Raw genomic sequence first — 18,335 nt, 5'->3', positions numbered from 1 at the left:
AGTTGGATGCTTAACTGACTGAGCCAACCAGGTGCCCTTGATTCTGGAACTCTTACTCAGATTACAGTACATATGTGGCTTCCAAAGGTTTCTGGTATCCCAGCAATTGTGCACTACTCTGCACAGAGATGCTAGCATCTTGTCAGTTGGCACTTACCTACATGGAAGGTCATAATTTTCCTTCCCTAGATGACTGAAAGACCCACCACTGACAGCATCTTTAGGACAAATAATTGGCTCATGAACTGGCTTGAGATGTCTCTGGTATTCACAAAGTATCAACACAGCCCAAGGGTCCCTGGCACACCCTGACAAGGCCCTGCACAGTCCATCTGCAATGTCAACCAAACTGTTACCAAAATCTTCTGGATGCTTATCCAACATTTAAACAAAAGGAACCTGAAATTCTTTATTTACTTTTACAGGTTAGCATAACCATCACACAGAAGGTAGATTCTAAAGAGAAATGTTGCCCATATGAACCTATATAATTCCATGAACAGAGCTCTCCAGAAAAAGAACGTTCTGTGGTAGAAACTGTTCCTAAGAAAAACTAGAATCCAGAATGCACCCTGTACCCATCTGGCCACAAATCAATTGGGTTTTTGTTGTTGTTGTTTTAATTTATGATCAAAGCCCTGGCTCTGCTGTATGACCTGAGGCCAGTTATAAGACCTCTTATGCCTTGGATTCCACCCCTGTAACCCAGGGATAATGACCATCTCACAGAGCTACTGTGAGGGCTGACTCCAGAACAGTGGCTGGCACATTTTACCCTCATGGATTCTGACTGCAAAGAAGAGAAAGAAACAAATGAGGTCACCTTGCCACAGAGGACAGATTCACAGTGGCCAGAGAGGCACACGCCTCTCCCAACCCCACCTTCGGTGGCATCACACTGCCCACTTAAATCAGACATGATGGAAGTATTTGCACTATAGAAATCGACAAATGCTTCAAACAACAAGGTTTTTTTACTCTTCCAGAAAGCCAGTTGTTAAACATTTACCAATGTACCACTGGAATTCTGTTTGGCCTAAAAAAACGGCAATTCGAGTCCATGGAGAACAGTAATTTTTGCCCAATCAACAAATGACACCATGTCGATAATGGACACACTGCACTGGAAGAAAGATCAAAACAAGGGTCTGGGGCGCCTGGGTGGTTCATTGGTTAAGCAACCGACTCGATTTTGGCGCAGCTCATGATCTCACGGTTCGTAAGGTCGAGTCCCACATCAGGCTTTGCGCTGATAGTAAGGAACCTGCTTGGGATTTTCTCTTTCTCTCTCTCTCTCTCTCTCTCTCTCTCTCTCTCTCTCTCTCTCTCTCTCCCCCCCCCTCCCTCTCTGCCCCTCCCCTGCTTATGCTCTCTCTCACTCAAAAATAAACAAACTTAAAAAACTTAAAAACTTAAAACTTAAGTTTAAAAAACTTAAAAACTTAAAAAAAAAAAAGAGTCAATTCTAAAAAAGGGTTGGGGTTGGAGGAACAGATGAGCAAAAACAGAAAATCAGAAGAGAAGAAGGATGCCTGGGTGGCTCAGTTGGTTAAGCGTCCCAACTCTTGATTGCAGCTCAGGTCATATCTCATGGTTCATGAGGTCAAGCCCCGGGCTGGGTTCTTTGCTGACACCACAGAGCCTGTTTAGGATTCTCTCTCTCCCTCTCTCTCTCTCTCTCTCTGCCCCTCCCCTGCTTGTTCTGTCTCTCTCTCCTCTCAAAATTAAATATTTTTTTTAAAAGCGAAGAGAAGAAATAACCACAAAGGTAAATTAAAATGACTGTAGAAGAATAATTTACACAGATCTATGCAATGCATTCAAAGCAAGTTGCAGCCACCTGAGACTGTCAGAAACACACTGTGCCAGCCTGCCTCTTGGAACAGGGCCTGGGCTCCACAAGCTGAAGCTCAGAGGGGCTAACTGAGTGACCAGAGTGTGCACCTTGCCTTCTGTCCCAGCTCTTCTCTTCACTATATATAATTCAGTATGAAGCCTATACGTGAAATTCTTAACAGTGGATACTGCAATCCGGATTTCTAGAAGTTCTATTTGTTTTGTTTTTCAAATATTCTAGACCACTTATTATACTTTCCTACAGATATTTTTATTTTTTTAAATACTTATTTAAAAATAAACAGCATGCTTGTGTTGAGAGTTTATTTCTGATAATTCCAAAAATGAAGTCTTGGAAGGCTTCAGATTTTGGGTTTTACTCATGGTGACTTATTTCCTTGTGTGCTTGGTCAGTTTGGTCTGTGCACAAATCCACGTCCTTAAAAAATATCTATAGGGATTTTTTCACATCTTAGGATAAAGGTAACTTCCTCCACAGAGGTTTTATGTTTGCTCCTGCAGGACGCCTGAAGGCATAAACCAAACCAGAAAATCTTAAACTAAATTTGTGCTTGACTTCCCTGAACTACAGGTAATGTGAACCTAGGTTATAAATCCTCACAAAGGCTAACCCATAGCTGCAAACATTTCCCCCCCCCCTTTTTCCTGCTGTGTTTAACAGTAAAAGACAACCAGGTGGTAGCAGGGAGGGATAGAGTGAGGTAGATCTGCTTCTAGTTCACTCTTGCTCTGAGGATAGAGCCTTCAGAGCCCCTCTCACACGGGGAGAGTCTCCTTTGGGCTCTCCACCTTGAGAAGACTGTGGATCTTAACTCCTACTCTTCCTACCCTACAAGACCTCTGAAATCAAAGTCCCACTTTGTCCAGATCAGCAAATGCCTTCGGAGCAAAGGCAGACCCTCTCGTGCTTAAATTGTCTGGGTTCTTACTTTCTGGTTTTGGTCTAGAACTTCTTTGTTACATTCTCACTTGTTTGTTTTTGTTTTTTCAATCCAACGCTTGTAGTTGTTTTCCAAAAGGTAGGGGGTGGGAGGTTAGAAGGTAGTCCAAATGAACTGGCTCAACATTTATCAAAAACATTAGGGATGCCTGGGTAGCCCAGTTGGTTGAGCATCCAACTTCAGCTCAGGTCAGTCTCAAAGTTCATGAGTTTGAGCTCCTCATCAGGCTCGCTACTGTCAGTGCAGAGCCTGCTTTGGATCCTCTGTCTCCCTCTCTTTCTGCCCCTCCTGTGCATGCTCGCTCGCTCGCACTCTCAAAAATAAGTAAAATATTTTTTAAAAATTTATCAGTAACATTGTTGGGAGTTTTTACCAAATATACCTGATACACAATTCTATACTGAAATTTATATTCGCTTAACACTTTGACGAACTGTTCCTCTCTCTATTGGCTTCTACTCATGCTAATGTGACATCTGTTGTCAACCTAACAGATGTTCTTTTGTAGGAAATCTATCTTTTACCTACAGCTTAAGAGCTTTTTGTCTTTGTTGCTAAATGATTTCAATATATAGGTGTGGGTTTCTTTTTGTTTATACCACTTGGTACATAGTGTGCTTCTAAATCTGTGGATTTATCTCTCTTATTAGTTTCTGAAAAGTCAAAACTATTAATACTTTGAACAATGCCTCTCTTCCATTTTCCCAACCCTTCCATTCTGGGATTCCAACTACACATTTATGACACATTTTTATTCTATCCTCCGTCCTCTTATCCTCGTTTTTCCATTCCCCATCTCTCAGTGCTGCTGGTAATTTCTTCAGACATATACTACAGTTCACAAATTCTGTCTTCAGCCACATTTAATCTGTTTAATCCACATACACTGAGTTTTTAATTTCAACATCATTTCCATTTCTGAAAGTTCCTCTCGGATCATTTTGCTACTTTGCTTTTCATTACTAATTTGTATTCTGTTTTGTATTACTTCAAACACTCTATACTGCATCCAGTTATTCAATCTGCAGGCCTTGGGGCATCTAATCATGCTAACTTCCTCCCAGGGGTGTGTGAGTTCTGACTATTAAGTTCAAGTTTGCTTAAATTTACTCTATAGAGGGGCGCCTGGGTGGCTCAGTTGGTTGGGCAACCAACTTCACTCAGGTCACGATCTCACAGATCATGAGTTCGAGCCCCGCATCAGGCTCTGTACTGACAGCTCAGAGCCTGGAGCCTGCTTCAGATTCTGTGTCTCCCTCTCTCTCTGCCCTTCCCCCACTCACATTTTCTCTCTCTCTCTCTCTCTCCTTCAAGAGTAAATAAACATTAAAAAAAAAAATTACTCTATAGAAATCCTGAGGGCCAACACTGAGTATGCTTTCTTCTGAAGAGGACTGGTTTTCTTCAGTGAGGAACAAAAGACAGCTATCACAATGCTCATTGTTCATATTTTTTTAGTTTTTTTTAATGTTTATTTATTTTCGAGAGAGAAAGGAGGAGAGCTTAGGGGAGTGGCAGAGAGAGAGAGAGAGAGAGAGAAAGGGAGGGGGGAGGGAGGGAGAGGGAGGGGGGAGGGAGGGAGAGGAAGAGAGAGAGAGGGAGAGAGAGAGAGAGGAGACCCAGAATCTGAAACAGGCTCCAGGCTCTGAGCTGTCAGCACAGAGCCCAACACGGGGCTCCAACATGGGAACGGTGATATCATGACCTAGGTTGAAGTCAGATGTTTAACCTACTGAGCCACCCAGGTGCCCCTCATTGTTCCTTTTTAAAATTTTTTTCTCTATTGGCCTTTGGAGAGTTATCTCAGCTTTTAATGCACTGAAGTGCTCACAAGAAATCACATTTATTGTGGGGCACCTGAGTGGCTCAGCCGTTTAAGGGTCCAGATTTGGCTCAGGTCATGCTCTCACAGTTCATGAGTTTGAGCCCCATGTTGGGGTCTCTGCTCTCAGTGCAGAGTCCGCTTTGGATCCTCTGTCTCCCTCTCTCTCTGCCCCTTCCCCCCAAAAAGAAATTACATTTGTTGCAATTTACTCAGCATCTAACTGGATTGCAATGGTGAGCCTTTTGACATTATCTTACACTGCAGGAAATCAAGTCCTCTCCTCAATTTTCATGTTGTAAGAGGAGTGTATGTTCTGGATGGCAACTGTGACAGTGTCTGTGCCCTGTCTCATGTGTTCCCCCGAAGTGAGAATGTGCCTCACTACACACGACTCTGTTTTTTTGTATTAGAGAGACTAAGTGACTTTTCCACAGCAGAGCAATTAAAACCAGATACAGAAGGATCAAAAACAACCAAAAGACAATAATTATACAACACCTTCTAGGCTAATTTTGCTGTCATCCATCTTTGAACTTCCACTTATACAGTATATTTACATAAATTACAAAAAAAGAATTAAAAAGGAAAATTATCTTACCTTCTATGAAAACTTGTTTATGTTTGAATTCAAACAAAATATAAAAACATTTGGGTTTTTTTTCCTGGACTATATGCAACTTTAAGAAAGATTTTTTCATTCAGTGGAAGATTTATAATCTCTTCACCTGGAAAATAAGAAAAAAAAAAACTTATTTTAAGTTCTGTCTTTGTAAAGTTAACTTACCAAAACAGTAGAGGAAAGGAAAACAAAAATCAGAAATTTTACTTAGTATTCAAATTATCAGATTTTACGATTATTATTATCAAATTATTTTATGATTAAGGAACTAAAAATCCCCTGGTCTTTGCTCGTGTTAGAGAGAATGGAATTGATGATACAACCCATTCTACATCTGGATAACTAGTGCCATGGTTTGAATATCACTCCAAAGAATCCATATGAGAAGGATCTCAATGAAATTGTCCAGTTTCATAACTATACATTAATACCACCTCACTCTCCACCACTCCCCCATTGGTTCTCTCTCTCTCTCTCTCTCTCTCTCTCTCTCTCTCAAAAAAAAAGACACGGGGCGCCTGGGTGCCTCAGTTGGTTAAATGGCTGACCCTTGGTTTCGGTCAGGTCATGGTCTCAGGGTTCGTGGGTTTGAGGCCCACATTGGGCTCTGCACTGACACTGTGGAGCCTGCTTGCAATTCTCTCTCTCCCTCTCTCTGCCCTTCCCCTGTTCACACTCTGTCTTTCAAAATAAATTAAAAAACTTGAAAAAAAACCTTTTTTTAAAAAGACAATAAAGTTGTGCTAAGCCACAAATCAGTGTTATCATCTTCTAGATAGGTAACTCTTTTTACATTTGGCACTTTAAATTATTAAGCTAAATAATTCAACATTGGCTTTTCAGCACTTTATACAGTTTTCAAAGTAAGAAAGTATTTCAGTAAGACTGACTTTAGGCCTGTTTATTCTAAATTTGAACCAGTGTTTATTAGAATATATTTATATTTAACTGGGGGAGGGGGGTTGCCTATTTGCTATTGTTTTTTATTTAATTTTGCTTTCAACTTATGTAAAATATTTACATGGTTGCAAAGTAAAAAAGTACAAAGAGGTGTCCAGCTACACAGACCCAGTCACTGGAGAGGTATTGGCAGTTCCAACCCAGGCAGACAGAGCACCACGAGGTACACAGCAAACATCCCAATAAGGCCCTGCCAGCAGAGTAAAAATTACAACCTGGAGCAAAGGCCATAGCCAAACACAAAGTTCAAATCCAAAATACACTACTCAAAGAGTAAGGCCAAGCCTGACAGGATCAAAATGATCTTCCAATAACTTAACCATCTGCCAGAACAAAACTCAAGATCATAATCCAGATACAAACATATAAAAAAATTATTAGACATACAAAGCAGCAGAAAATGTAACTATAATTTTTTTTTTTTTTTTAATTAAAAAGCAGCTAGGAGGCACCTGGGTGGCTCAGTTGGTTAAGTGTCTGACTCTTGATTTTGGCTCAGATTAGGATCTTACTCATGGTTCATGGGATCGAGCCCCACATTGGATGTAGAGATTACTTAAAAGTAAAATCTTAAGACGTTTTTTTTCTCATACTACCCAAAGCAATCTACATATTTAATACAATCCCTATTAAAAAAATACCAGCATTCTTCACAGAGCTAGAACAAACGATCCTAAACTTTGTATGGAACCACAAAAGACCCCGAATAGCCAAAGCAATCTTGAAAAAGAAAACCAGGAGGTGCCTGAGTAGCTCAGTTGGTTGACTGTCCAACTTCGGCTCAGGTCATGAATTCGCGGTTCACGCGTTCAAGCCTCGCAATGGGCTCTGTGCTGACAGCTCAGAGCCTGGAGCCCGCTTCAGATTCTGTGTCTCCCTCTCTCTCTGTACCCCTCCCACCCCCAAAAATAAATAAACATTAAAATTAAAAAAAAAAAAGAAAGAAAGAAAGAAAGAAAAGAAAATCAAAGCTGGAGGCATCACAATCCTGGCCTTCAAGATGTATTACAAAGCTGTAATCAAGACCATATGGTACTGGTACAAAAACAGACATTAGATCAACGGAACAGAATAGAGAACCCAGAACTGATCCCACAAACATAGGGCCAGCTCGTCTTTGACAAAGCAGGAAAGAATATCCAATGGAATAAAGACAGTCTCTTCAGCAAATGGTGCTGGGAAAACTGGACAGTGACATGCAGAAGAATGAACCTGGACCACTTTCTTACACCATACACAAAAATAAACTCAAAATGGATGAAAGACCTAAGTGTGAGACAGGAAGCCATCAAAATCCTAGAGGAGAAAGCAGGCAACAACCTCTTGGACCTCACCCACAGCAACTTCTTACTCAACATGTCTCCACAGGCAAGGGAAACAAAAGCAAAAATGAACTATTGGGACCTCATCAAGATTAAAAGCTTCTGCACAGAGAAGGAAACAATCAGCAAAACTAAAAGGCAACCGCTGGAATGGGAAAAGATGTGTGCAAATGACATATCAGACAAAGGGTTAGTATCCAAAATCTGTAAAGAACTTATCAAACTCAACACCCAAACAACAAATAATCCAGTGAAGAAACGGGCAAAAGACATGAGTAGACTTTTCCAAAGAAGACATCCAGATGGCTAACAGACACATGAACAGGTGCTCAACATCACTCATCATCACGGAAATACAAATCAAAACCACAGTGAGATACCACCTGACACCTCAGAACGGCTAACATTAACAGCTCAGGAAACAACAGATGTTGGCGAGGATGCGGAGAGACAGGATCTCTTTTGTGTTGCTGGTGGGAATGCAAACTGGTGCAGCCGCTCTGGAAAACAGTATGGAGGTTCCTCAAAAAATTAAAAATAGGGGCGCCTGGGTGGCTCAGTCGGTTGAGCGTCCGACTTCAGCTCAGGTCACGATCTCGCGGTCTGTGAGTTCGAGCCCCGCGTTGGGGTCTGGGCTGATGGCTCAGAGCCTGGAGCCTGCTTCCGATTCTTTTTTTTTTTAATTTTTTTTTTCAACGTTTATTTATTTTGGGGGCAGAGAGAGACAGAGCATGAACGGGGGAGGGGCAGAGAGAGAGGGAGACACGGAATCGGAAACAGGCTCCAGGCTCTGAGACATCAGCCCAGAGCCTGACGCGGGGCTCAAACTCACGGACCGCGAGATGTGACCTGGCTGAAGTCGGACGCTTAACCGACTGTGCCACCCAGGCGCCCCCTGCTTCCGATTCTACGTCTCCCTCTCTCTCTGCCCCTCTCCCGTTCATGCTCTGTCTCTGTCTCAAAAATAAATAAACGTTCAAAAAAATTAAAATAGAACTGCCCTACGACCCAGCAATTGCACTACTGGGTATTTATCCAGAGGATACAGGCGTGCTGTTTCGAAGGGGCACGTGCACCCCAATATTTATAGCAGTGCTATCACCAATAGCCAAAGTATGGAAAGAGCCCAAATGTTCACTGACAGATGAATGGTTAAAGAAGATACAGTATATATATATATATATATACACACACACACACACACATATATATATGCGTATATATGTGTGTATATATATACATATATATGTATGTATATACACATACATACAATGGAGTATTACTTGGCTATCAAAAAATGAAATCTTGCCATTTGCAACAACGTGGATGGAGGGTCAGAGAATAGACAAATGATGACTTTGCTCATATGTGGAATTTAAGATACAAAACAGGAACAGAAGGGAAGGGAAGCAAAAATAATAAAAAATAGGGAGGGAGACAAAACATAAGAGACTCTTTAAATACAGGGAACAAACTGAGGATTGTTGGAGGGGCTGTGGGTGGAGGGATGGGCTAAATGGGCAAGGGACTTGTTGGGATGTGCACTTGGTGTTATAAGTGGGGGATGAATCACTGAATTCTACTCTTGAAATCATTACTGCACTATCTAACTAACTTGGATGTAAACTTAAAAAAAAAAAAAAGAAAAAAAGATACACTAAAAAGAGTTGAAAAATCAAATTTCTAGAAAATGGTGGGAAAGGTTCCACTACACTGTATATAAGAATCTGTAGCCTTGGGGCGCCTGGGTGGCGCAGTCGGTTAAGCGTCCGACTTCAGCCAGGTCACGATCTCGCCGTCCGTGAGTTCGAGCCCCGCGTCAGGCTCTGGGCTGATGGCTCAGAGCCTGGAGCCTGTTTCCGATTCTGTGTCTCCCTCTCTCTGGCCCTCCCCCGTTCATGCTCTGTCTCTCTCTGTCCCAAAAATAAAAAAAATAAAAAAAAAAAAAGTTGAAGAATTTGTAGCCTTATTAGTAGCAGTCATCATTAATAAAAATTAATATGATTTATTTTTTTTAAATATGAACAAATCAGGGGTGCCTGGGTGGCTCAGTCAGTTAAGCTCCAACTTCAGCTCAGGTTATGATCTCCCGGCTGGTGGGTTCGGGCCCCAAGTCGGTCTCTGTGCTGACAGCTCAGAGCCTGGAGCCTGCTTGGATTCTGTGTCTCCCTCTCTCTCTCTGCCCCTCCCCAACTCGTGCTCACACACGCTCTCTCACTCTCTCAAAAATAAACATTAAAAAAAATTTTTTTTAAATCATCTCATCTCAAAAACAATTTTTTTAAACAGCTATTAGGAAATAAATAAATAGCAGCTATTAGAAACAGACCATAGGATGTCTCAGATGATAGACTTACCAGAAATACACCTTAAAGCAGCTATAATAAATGTTTATAAAGACTTAAAGGAAAAGATAGTGATAATAAGTGAAAAAACAAAATTTCAGAAATAGAGATGGAAAGAAACAGAAATTACACAGAAAAACAAACGATTTCTAGAACTGAAAAGTAAAATATCTGAAATAAAAATATATACTGGATAGATTTAATAAAAAACTGAGACTGAAAAAGAAAATGTCAGTGAACCTAAGACAGATCAACAGAAACTAGCCAACCTGAAGAGAGAGAGAGAAAGGTTTTATTAAAAATGAATAGAGCCAAAAATAAAGAAAAAAGAAAGAAAGAACAGAGCCTCAGTAACCTGTGGGACCATACCTGCAACTGGTAGTGGCCTACCATACCTGTACTGAAATCTCAGAGGAAAATGAAAGAATAGAGCATAAAAATACCTGAAGAAACTACACCCAAAGTTTTTCCAAATTTTGTAAAAGAACTTCATAAGAAAATAGCTCACGAGTCTCATCCCATTCCTGCCCCTTCATCATGCTTCCCTCCTCCCTCTCAACATAACTATTTTTATTAATTTTCTGATTTACTGCTTCACTGAAAAATTTTTTTTGATACTTTCCAACATTTCTTGTCCAAAAGGTAACAAATTGCTATTGTGTCTTGTTTTTTTTTCATAAAACTCTTCCTTATTTCTTTCTTTAAACAAACTTTTTACTAATTTTAAATACACAATAAAAGGACATAAATCATAAGTGAATAGCTCACTGAATTTTCACAAAATAAACCCATCTACGCAACCACACCATCCATTTCAAGAAACTAGATTACTGGGGCACGTGGGTGGCTCAGTCAGTTAAGCGTCTGACTGTTGGTTTTGGCTCAGGTTGTGATCTTGTGGTTCGTGAGTTTAAGCCCAGCGTTAGGGTCTGCACTGGCAGCACAGAGCCTGCTTCGATTCTCTCTCTCCCTCTTGCACTCCCTCTCTCTCTTCCCCTCCCCTGTTCGCATTCTCTCTCTCAAAATAACCAAATATTTTTTTTAAAGATTTAAGGGAAAAAAAGGAGAAAAGAAAAAAGAAACCGGATTAAGAGCACCCAGAAGTACCCCTCATGTCCCCAAAGGTGCTAGCCAGTACTCCATCATGTGGACTTATCCCTAGTGGTGGACACATGTTGTTTCCAGTCTTTTGCTATTACAAATAATTCTGCAATGAAGAGCTTCTAACAAAGTGATTTAATATTTTTGCCAGCATATCTTTAAGACAGATTCCTAGATGTGGGATTGCTGGGTCAAAGGACAAATGCACATATAAATCTGCAAAATATAGACAAATCCTCCTCCAGAAGCATTGTATCATTTTTGCATTTCTATTGGCAAGAGATCAGTTTCAACACAGTTTTGTTTGTTTGTTTGTTTGTTTGTTTTGAGAGAAAGAGACAGAGCACAAGCAGGGGAGGGACAAAGAGAGAGGGAGACACAGAATCCGAAATCCGAAGCAGGCTCCAGGCTCCATACCATCAGCACAGAGCCCCCAATGTGGGGCTCAAAACCACAAACCGCGAGATCACGACCTGAGCTGAAGTCGGATGCTTAACAGACTGGGTCACCAGGCACCCCTCAACACAGCCTTGTCAAAAGAATATATAAACTTTTGGATTTCTGCCAATATGTAGGGTGATCAACTGTCCCAGTCTGCTGAGGACTGAGGGGTTTCCCAAAACAGAGGACTTTCAGTGCTAACACCTGGAAAGTCCTGGGCAAACCAGGAGAGTTGGCCATTCTACCAATATGGTAAGCAAAAAGTGGTGTCTCCATAAAGCTTTGATTAGTATTTTTATTACAAGAAATGGTAAGCATCTATTCAACTATATAAGGTCCATTTTCATTTCTTTTCCATAAACTATTCCCATCTTTTGCCCATTTTTTTCTATCAGGTTGTTTTATTTTTCTTCTCAGTTTCTACTGGTAATTTTTTAGATACATTTTTAGTAATCTCTACACCCAACATGGGGCTCAGACTCACAATCCCAAGATCAAGAGCCACATGCTTCTCCAGCTGAGCCAGCCAAAGCCCCTCTACGAACGAGTATGTATGTATGTATATATAGTTTTTAGTTAAATTCCAGTTAGTCAACATACAGTGTGTGTTCATTAGTTTCAGGTGTAGAGTTCTTTTAAATATTTGAGATAAAAGCTCTTTGCTATGACAGAAGTTCAACATATCTTTCTCTTTGTCATTTGTCTTTGACTTTGCTTACGGTGATTTTTGCAATGCAGTTTTTCTGTTGTTAATGTAATCAATTTCTGTGAATTTTCTACTGTTTCTAGATTCTGAGTCATAGTTAGAAAAGTTTTCCCCATTCCTAAGTTCTAAAGAAACTCACCTTTGTTTTAATACTCACACGGCTTAATTTTTTATATTATAACCCCTGATCTATTTGGAGTAATTATTTCATTGTTTATTTGACTATACAAGGGTTAAAATAAAAGAATAATATAAAAAACTCACCATAAGGACTATGACCTATATAAGATACCTGTCTCCAGGAAAGGCGTATGTGACATTCACCTCAAAATGTGTCCCACGTATTATCACTCTATACCACTAGATTTTGTTTTTGTTTTCTTTTCATTTATTTTTGAGAGAGAAAAAGAACGAGTGGTGGGGGGAGGGGCAGAAAGAGAGGGAGAGAGAGAATTCCAAGCAGGCTCTGCACTGTCAGCTCAGAGCCCCAAATGGGTTTCAATCTCATGAACCAGGAGATGACGACCTGAGCTGAAATCAAGAGCCGGATGATTAACTGACTGAGCCACCCAGGCACCCCATTTTTGTTTTCTTTAAACATGTTCTATTTGGTTTAATACACTTGTCTGTAGGGGAATAAGCCAAAGAGAAGCAATTCTACTATTTTCCAACAGCTACTGGAAGAAGCCCAGTGAGCAAATGAAGGTAGAATGAAAAAAAAAAAAAAAAAAAAAAACGTTTGAACACCTAATCAGACATCACACACTAAGAACCAGTCTACCTCAACAGAGAACTGAACCAAAACCTAAAGGAATAAACTGCTATGTGGACAGACATCCCCAGAGTTTAATGAAATAAGGATAGTCAACCCATCCTAGAATGTACATAAAATGGAAAGGGAATGTTTTAAAATCCAGGTCTCCTGTGGAAATTACATTAAAATCCATCAGATCCACACCTGTTCAGTTTTCCTACCTAAAAAAAGTTGTACCTAAGTCTAATCACCCTGTCAATCTCTTTACTGGAAACATGAGAGAAAGGGGAACAAGTTAACACAAAAGGAAGCAACTAGTGAAATTCGGAATGTAGGAATTAACAGGACTAATAACCAAATTTCTCCAACAAATCAATGATACAGAATGGGGAGGCACTCTAAGAATAAGAGATTTAAGAGACCCTCAACAAAGTGTGACACTTGGACTTTGGTTCAAAGAAACCTACAGAAGACACTTCTTAGGCTGAGTGTGGACCCATCTGCAGGCAGGTAAAATGGCATGATTGCTAGAATTCATTTTTTAATGTTTTTTTTTTTTTTTTTTTTGAGAGAGAGAGAGAGAGCAAGAGCGAGAGAGCGAGCAGGGCAGGGGCAGAGAAAGAGGGAAACACAGAATTTGAAGGAGGCTCCAGGCTCTGAGCTGTCAGCACAGAGCCTGACACAGGGCTCGAACTCAGATCCGTGAGATCATGACCTGAGCCGAAGTCGGACGCTTAGCTACCTGAGCCACCCAGGGGCCCCACTAGAATTTGCTTGTAAATCCACCAGGGGAAAAAAAGATTGGGAGGAGTACAGATAGACAAAACAAGATTGGCAAAATGTTGTAACTGTTGAAACTATAGGGGCCAAAGGCAGGCTGCCCCAAGATAGACCACTTTGGCATGAAGATTATTTTGAGTTGAAAAGCAATCAAAACCCAGCAGATCCAAGAAGAGCTCTTTACCTCCCCCTCAAATTGCCTAAAAAAATTTTAGATAGAGGACCTCCTCCAGGAAGAGAGCTATCACTATGAAAACTACATCATACTATGAACTAGGTACAGCAGACGGGGAGAAATCTAGCAAGGCCCGTTTGATCCAAGTCCTCTCTGGGTCCCATTGTTCCTGGGGAGCAGCAAACATTTCTTTACAAAACATTTCCTCTTTTTCACCTTCCTGTGAATTGCATCCCTTCCCCCCTTTGACATCCCAAACTCCCACCCCATTCTCCTTATTTCAGAATGACATATATACCAGTTTGACCATCTTTGGAATTTCGGTGGGGGGGGACAGTTAGGGGTTTTTGGTTTGTTTGGTTTTTTTTAATTTAATTTACATCCAAGTTAGTTAGCATATAGTGTAAAAATGACTTCAGGAGTAGAATCCAGGGATTCATCCCCTACATATAACACCCAGTGCTCATCCCAACCCATGTCCTCCTTAATGTCCCTTGCCCATCTGGCCCATCCCTCCACTCCCAACCTCTCCAGCAACCCTAAGTTTGTTCTCTGTATTTAAGAGTCTCTTATGTTTTGTCCCCCTCCCTATTTTTATATTATTTTTGCTTCCCTTCCCTTCTGTTCCTGTTTTGTATCTTAAAGCCCACATATGAGTGAAGTCATATATTTGTCTTTCTCTGACATTTAGCATAATACTCTCTAGTTCCATCCATGTTGTTGCAAATGGCAAGATTTCATTTTTTGATAGCCAAGTAATACTCCATTGTATATATGTGTGTGTATACATACACACACACACACACACACACACACACACACACACACACACATACTGCATCTTCTTTATCCATTCATCTGTCAGTGGACATTTGGGATCTTTCCATACTTTGGCTATTGGTGATAGCACTGCTATAAACATTGGGGTGCATGTGCCCCTTCGAAACAGCACGCCTGTATCCTCTGGATAAATATCCAGTAGTGCAATTGCTGGGTCATAGGGCAGTTCTATTTATAATTTTTTGAGGAACCTCCATACTGTTTTCCAGAGCGGCTGCACCAGTTTGCATTCCCACCAGCAACACAAAAGAGATCCTGTCTCTCCGCATCCTCGCCAACATCTGTTGTTTCCTGAGCTGTTAATGTTAGCCGTTCTGAGGTGTCAGGTGGTATCTCACTGTGGTTTTGATTTGTATTTCCGTGATGATGAGTGATGTTGAGCACCTGTTCATGTGTCTGTTAGCCATCTGGATGTCTTCTTTGGAAAAGTCTACTCATGTCTTTTGCCCGTTTCTTCACTGGATTATTTGTTGTTTGGGTGTGGAGTTTGATAAGTTCTTTACAGATTTTGGATACTAACCCTTTGTCTGATATGTCATTTGCACACATCTTTTCCCATTCCAGCGGTTGCCTTTTAGTTTTGCTGATTGTTTCCTTCTCTGTGCAGAAGCTTTTAATCTTGATGAGGTCCCAATAGTTCATTTTTGCTTTTGTTTCCCTTGCCTGTGGAGACATGTTGAGTAAGAAGTTGCTGTGGGTGAGGTCCAAGAGGTTGTTGCCTGCTTTCTCCTCTAGGATTTTGATGGCTTCCTGTCTCACACTTAGGTCTTTCATCCATTTTGAGTTTATTTTTGTGTATGGTGTAAGAAAGTGGTCCAGGTTCATTCTTCTGCATGTCACTGTCCAGTTTTCCCAGCACCATTTGCTGAAGAGACTGTCTTTATTCCACTGGATATTCTTTCCTGCTTTGTCAAAGACGAGCTGGCCCTATGTTTGTGGGACCAGTTCTGGGTTCTCTATTCTGTTTCATTAAGTGTCTGTTTTTGTACCAGTACCATACGGTCCTGATTACAGCTTTGTAATAGTCCAGGATTGTGATGCCTCCAGCTTTGGTTTTCTTTTTCAAGATTGCTTTGGCTATTTGGGGTCTTTTGTGGTTCCATACAAATTTTAGAATTGTTTGTTCTAGCTCTGTGAAGAATCTGGTGTTAATTTGATAGGGATTGCATAGACTATGTAGACTGCTTTGGGTAGTATCAACATTTTAACAATGTTTGTTCTTCCAATCCATGAGCATGGAATATTTTTCCATTTTTTTGCGTCTTCTTTAATTTCTTTCATAAGGTTTCCATAGTTTTCAGTGTATAGGCTTTTCACCTCTTTTGGTTAGATTTATTCTTAGGTATTTTATAGTTTTTGGTGCAGCTGTAAATGGGATCAATTCCTTGATTTCACTTTCTGCTGTTTCATTATTGGTGTATAGAAATGCAACCAATTTCTGTGCACCGATTTTATATCCTGCAACTTTGCTGAATTCATGGATCAGTTCTAGCAGTTTTTTGGTGGAATCTTTTTGGTTTTCCATATAGAGTATCACGTCATCTGCAAAGAGTGAAAGTCTGGCTTCCTCCTGGCCGATTTGGATGCCATTTATTTCTTTGTGTTGTCTGCTTGCAGAGGCTAAGACTTCCAATACTATGTTGAATAAGTGGCGAGAGTGGACATCCCTGTCGTGTTCCTGACCTGAGGGGGAAAGCTCTCAGTTTTTCCTCAGTGAGGATGGTATCAGTGGTGGGTCCTTTGTATATGACTTTATGATCTTGAGGTATGATCCTCTTTCCCTACTTCCTTGAGGGTTTTTATCAAGAAAGGATGCTGTATTTTGTTAAATGCTTTCTCTGCATATATTGAGAGGATCATGTGGTTCTTGTCCTTTCTTTAATTAACATGGTGTATCACATTGATTGATTTGCAGATACTGAAGCAGCCCTGCATCCCAGGTATAAATCCCACTTGGTCGTAGTGAATAATTCTTTTAATGTATTGTTGGATCCAGTTGGCTAGTATCTTGTTGAGAATTTTTGCATCCATGTTCATCAGGGAAACTGTCTACAGTTTTCCTTTTTAGTGGGGTCTTTGTCTGGTTTTGGAATCAAGGTAATGCTAGTCTCATAGAATGAGTTTGGAAGTTTTTCTTCCATTTTTATTTCTTGGAACAGCTTCAAAAGAATAGGTGTTAACTCTTCTTTAAATGTTTGGTAGAATTCCCTGGGAAGCCAACCAGTCCTGGACTCGTTTTTGGGGGGAGACTTTTTGTTACTAATTAATTCAATTTATTTACTGGTCATGGGTCTGCTCAAATTTCATTTACTTTTTCCTGTTTCAGTTTTGGTAGTTTATACTATCTTTGGAATTTCTATGTCTGTTTGGATTCCCCCTACCTACATCAAAATTAAATTTAATTTCTCCTGTCTATTTGATCCTTGGTCTGGCCAGAAGGACCCTGATGGGGACAGGACATTCTTGCTCCCTGACAAATCTGAGTAATGGGTACATAAAGATTCATTACATAATTATCTCTACTTGTGCGTATGTGTAGGTGTGTGTGTAACTACCCATCAGAAAACTCTGGCCTAGTAAGCCACATTCTAAAAGTCCTGGGGGCCTTTCACGGGAGATCACCAAATCTAAGAGAAGATAACTATTGCCCTTGCCACACAGACCAGTCTCTGCCAAATGCCCAACGGTGGGACTTCCCCTGGATGTGGGAGGCCAGATTCCTCCAGTTTAAGATGGAGCACATCTAACCAGTCCCTGGAAAGAGGGATGTTTGAAGGCTTTCTGGGACAAGTCACCCAGACTGGATGGGGCTCCTTGGTGAATCAACCCTAGGAGTACTTTCAGCAACCATCCCCAAGACATAATCAGCCAGTGGAAGTGTCAGACAGCAGAGGAATGGGAGATGTTCTTTTACGACCACAGTGGTCAGGCTGTCTAACAGTAGAGGACTCCGCAATGTCTTGCACGGTCACCCAATGGGGTATCATAGCAGGTCCAAAGGTTAATGGAGCTGAGCTTCAGAGTCCGACCTTCTAAGAATTATATCCTCTTCTCCCTGAGGCAGGCAGAGGGCCATGGGCATCTATCCTCAATCACTTCCTGGGCCTGAAAAGTTTTCTAGAAGCTAAGACCCATGGTTATGGTCAGAAAGCAAAGTAGGGCAGGCACCTCCATTCTATAGTTTGGGGGCTCCAGCTACCCAACAAGGAGCCTAACAATTAAAAGGATCTCTAAGCTGGGTCAAAACAGATGTTTTGTTTTTTAAAGATTTTGTGTTTTTTTTTAAGGTTTCTTTTTTTTAATATTTATTTTGAGAGAGAGAGAAAGAGATACAGCATGAGCAGGGGCAGGGCAGAGAGAGAGGGAGAGAGAGAATCCCAAGCAGGCTCTGCACTGTCAGCCCAGAGCCTGACACGGGGCTTGATCCCAGGAACCGTGAGATCATGACTTGAGCCAAAATCAAGAGTCAGATGCTCAACCGACTGAGCCATCCAGGAGCCCCTAAAGATTTTATTTTTTAAGTAATCTCTACACCCAACATGGGACTTGAACTTACAACCCCGATATCAAAACTAGCATGCTCCACAAACTGAGCCAGCCAGGTTTAATGGTTCTTATAACTCCTCAGAGTCATCTCTGCTCCTGCCAATTTGCCTTGATCCTCATGAG

At 40.9% G+C, this 18,335-nt stretch overlaps 1 protein-coding gene across 6 annotated transcripts in view; it reads right to left on the bottom strand.

Moving 5' to 3' along the window:
• The window catches only part of PPP6R2 (protein phosphatase 6 regulatory subunit 2), an 84,386-nt gene that overhangs the window by 46,025 nt on the left and 20,026 nt on the right, over positions 1 to 18,335 (bottom strand). For all 6 annotated transcript variants that reach the window (XM_023257665.2, XM_023257666.2, XM_023257667.2 and 3 more), the window contains exon 2: positions 5,222 to 5,348. The gene's annotated coding sequence lies outside the window, so the exon portion shown is untranslated. The remainder of the gene's footprint in view (positions 1 to 5,221; positions 5,349 to 18,335) is intronic.

The sequence above is a fragment of the Felis catus genome, chromosome B4 (assembly GCF_018350175.1).
Source record: "Felis catus isolate Fca126 chromosome B4, F.catus_Fca126_mat1.0, whole genome shotgun sequence".
Taxonomy (NCBI): domain Eukaryota; kingdom Metazoa; phylum Chordata; class Mammalia; order Carnivora; family Felidae; genus Felis; species Felis catus.
Note: the sequence above shows the minus strand (reverse complement) of the source record. Positions and strands in the feature narration are given on the sequence as shown.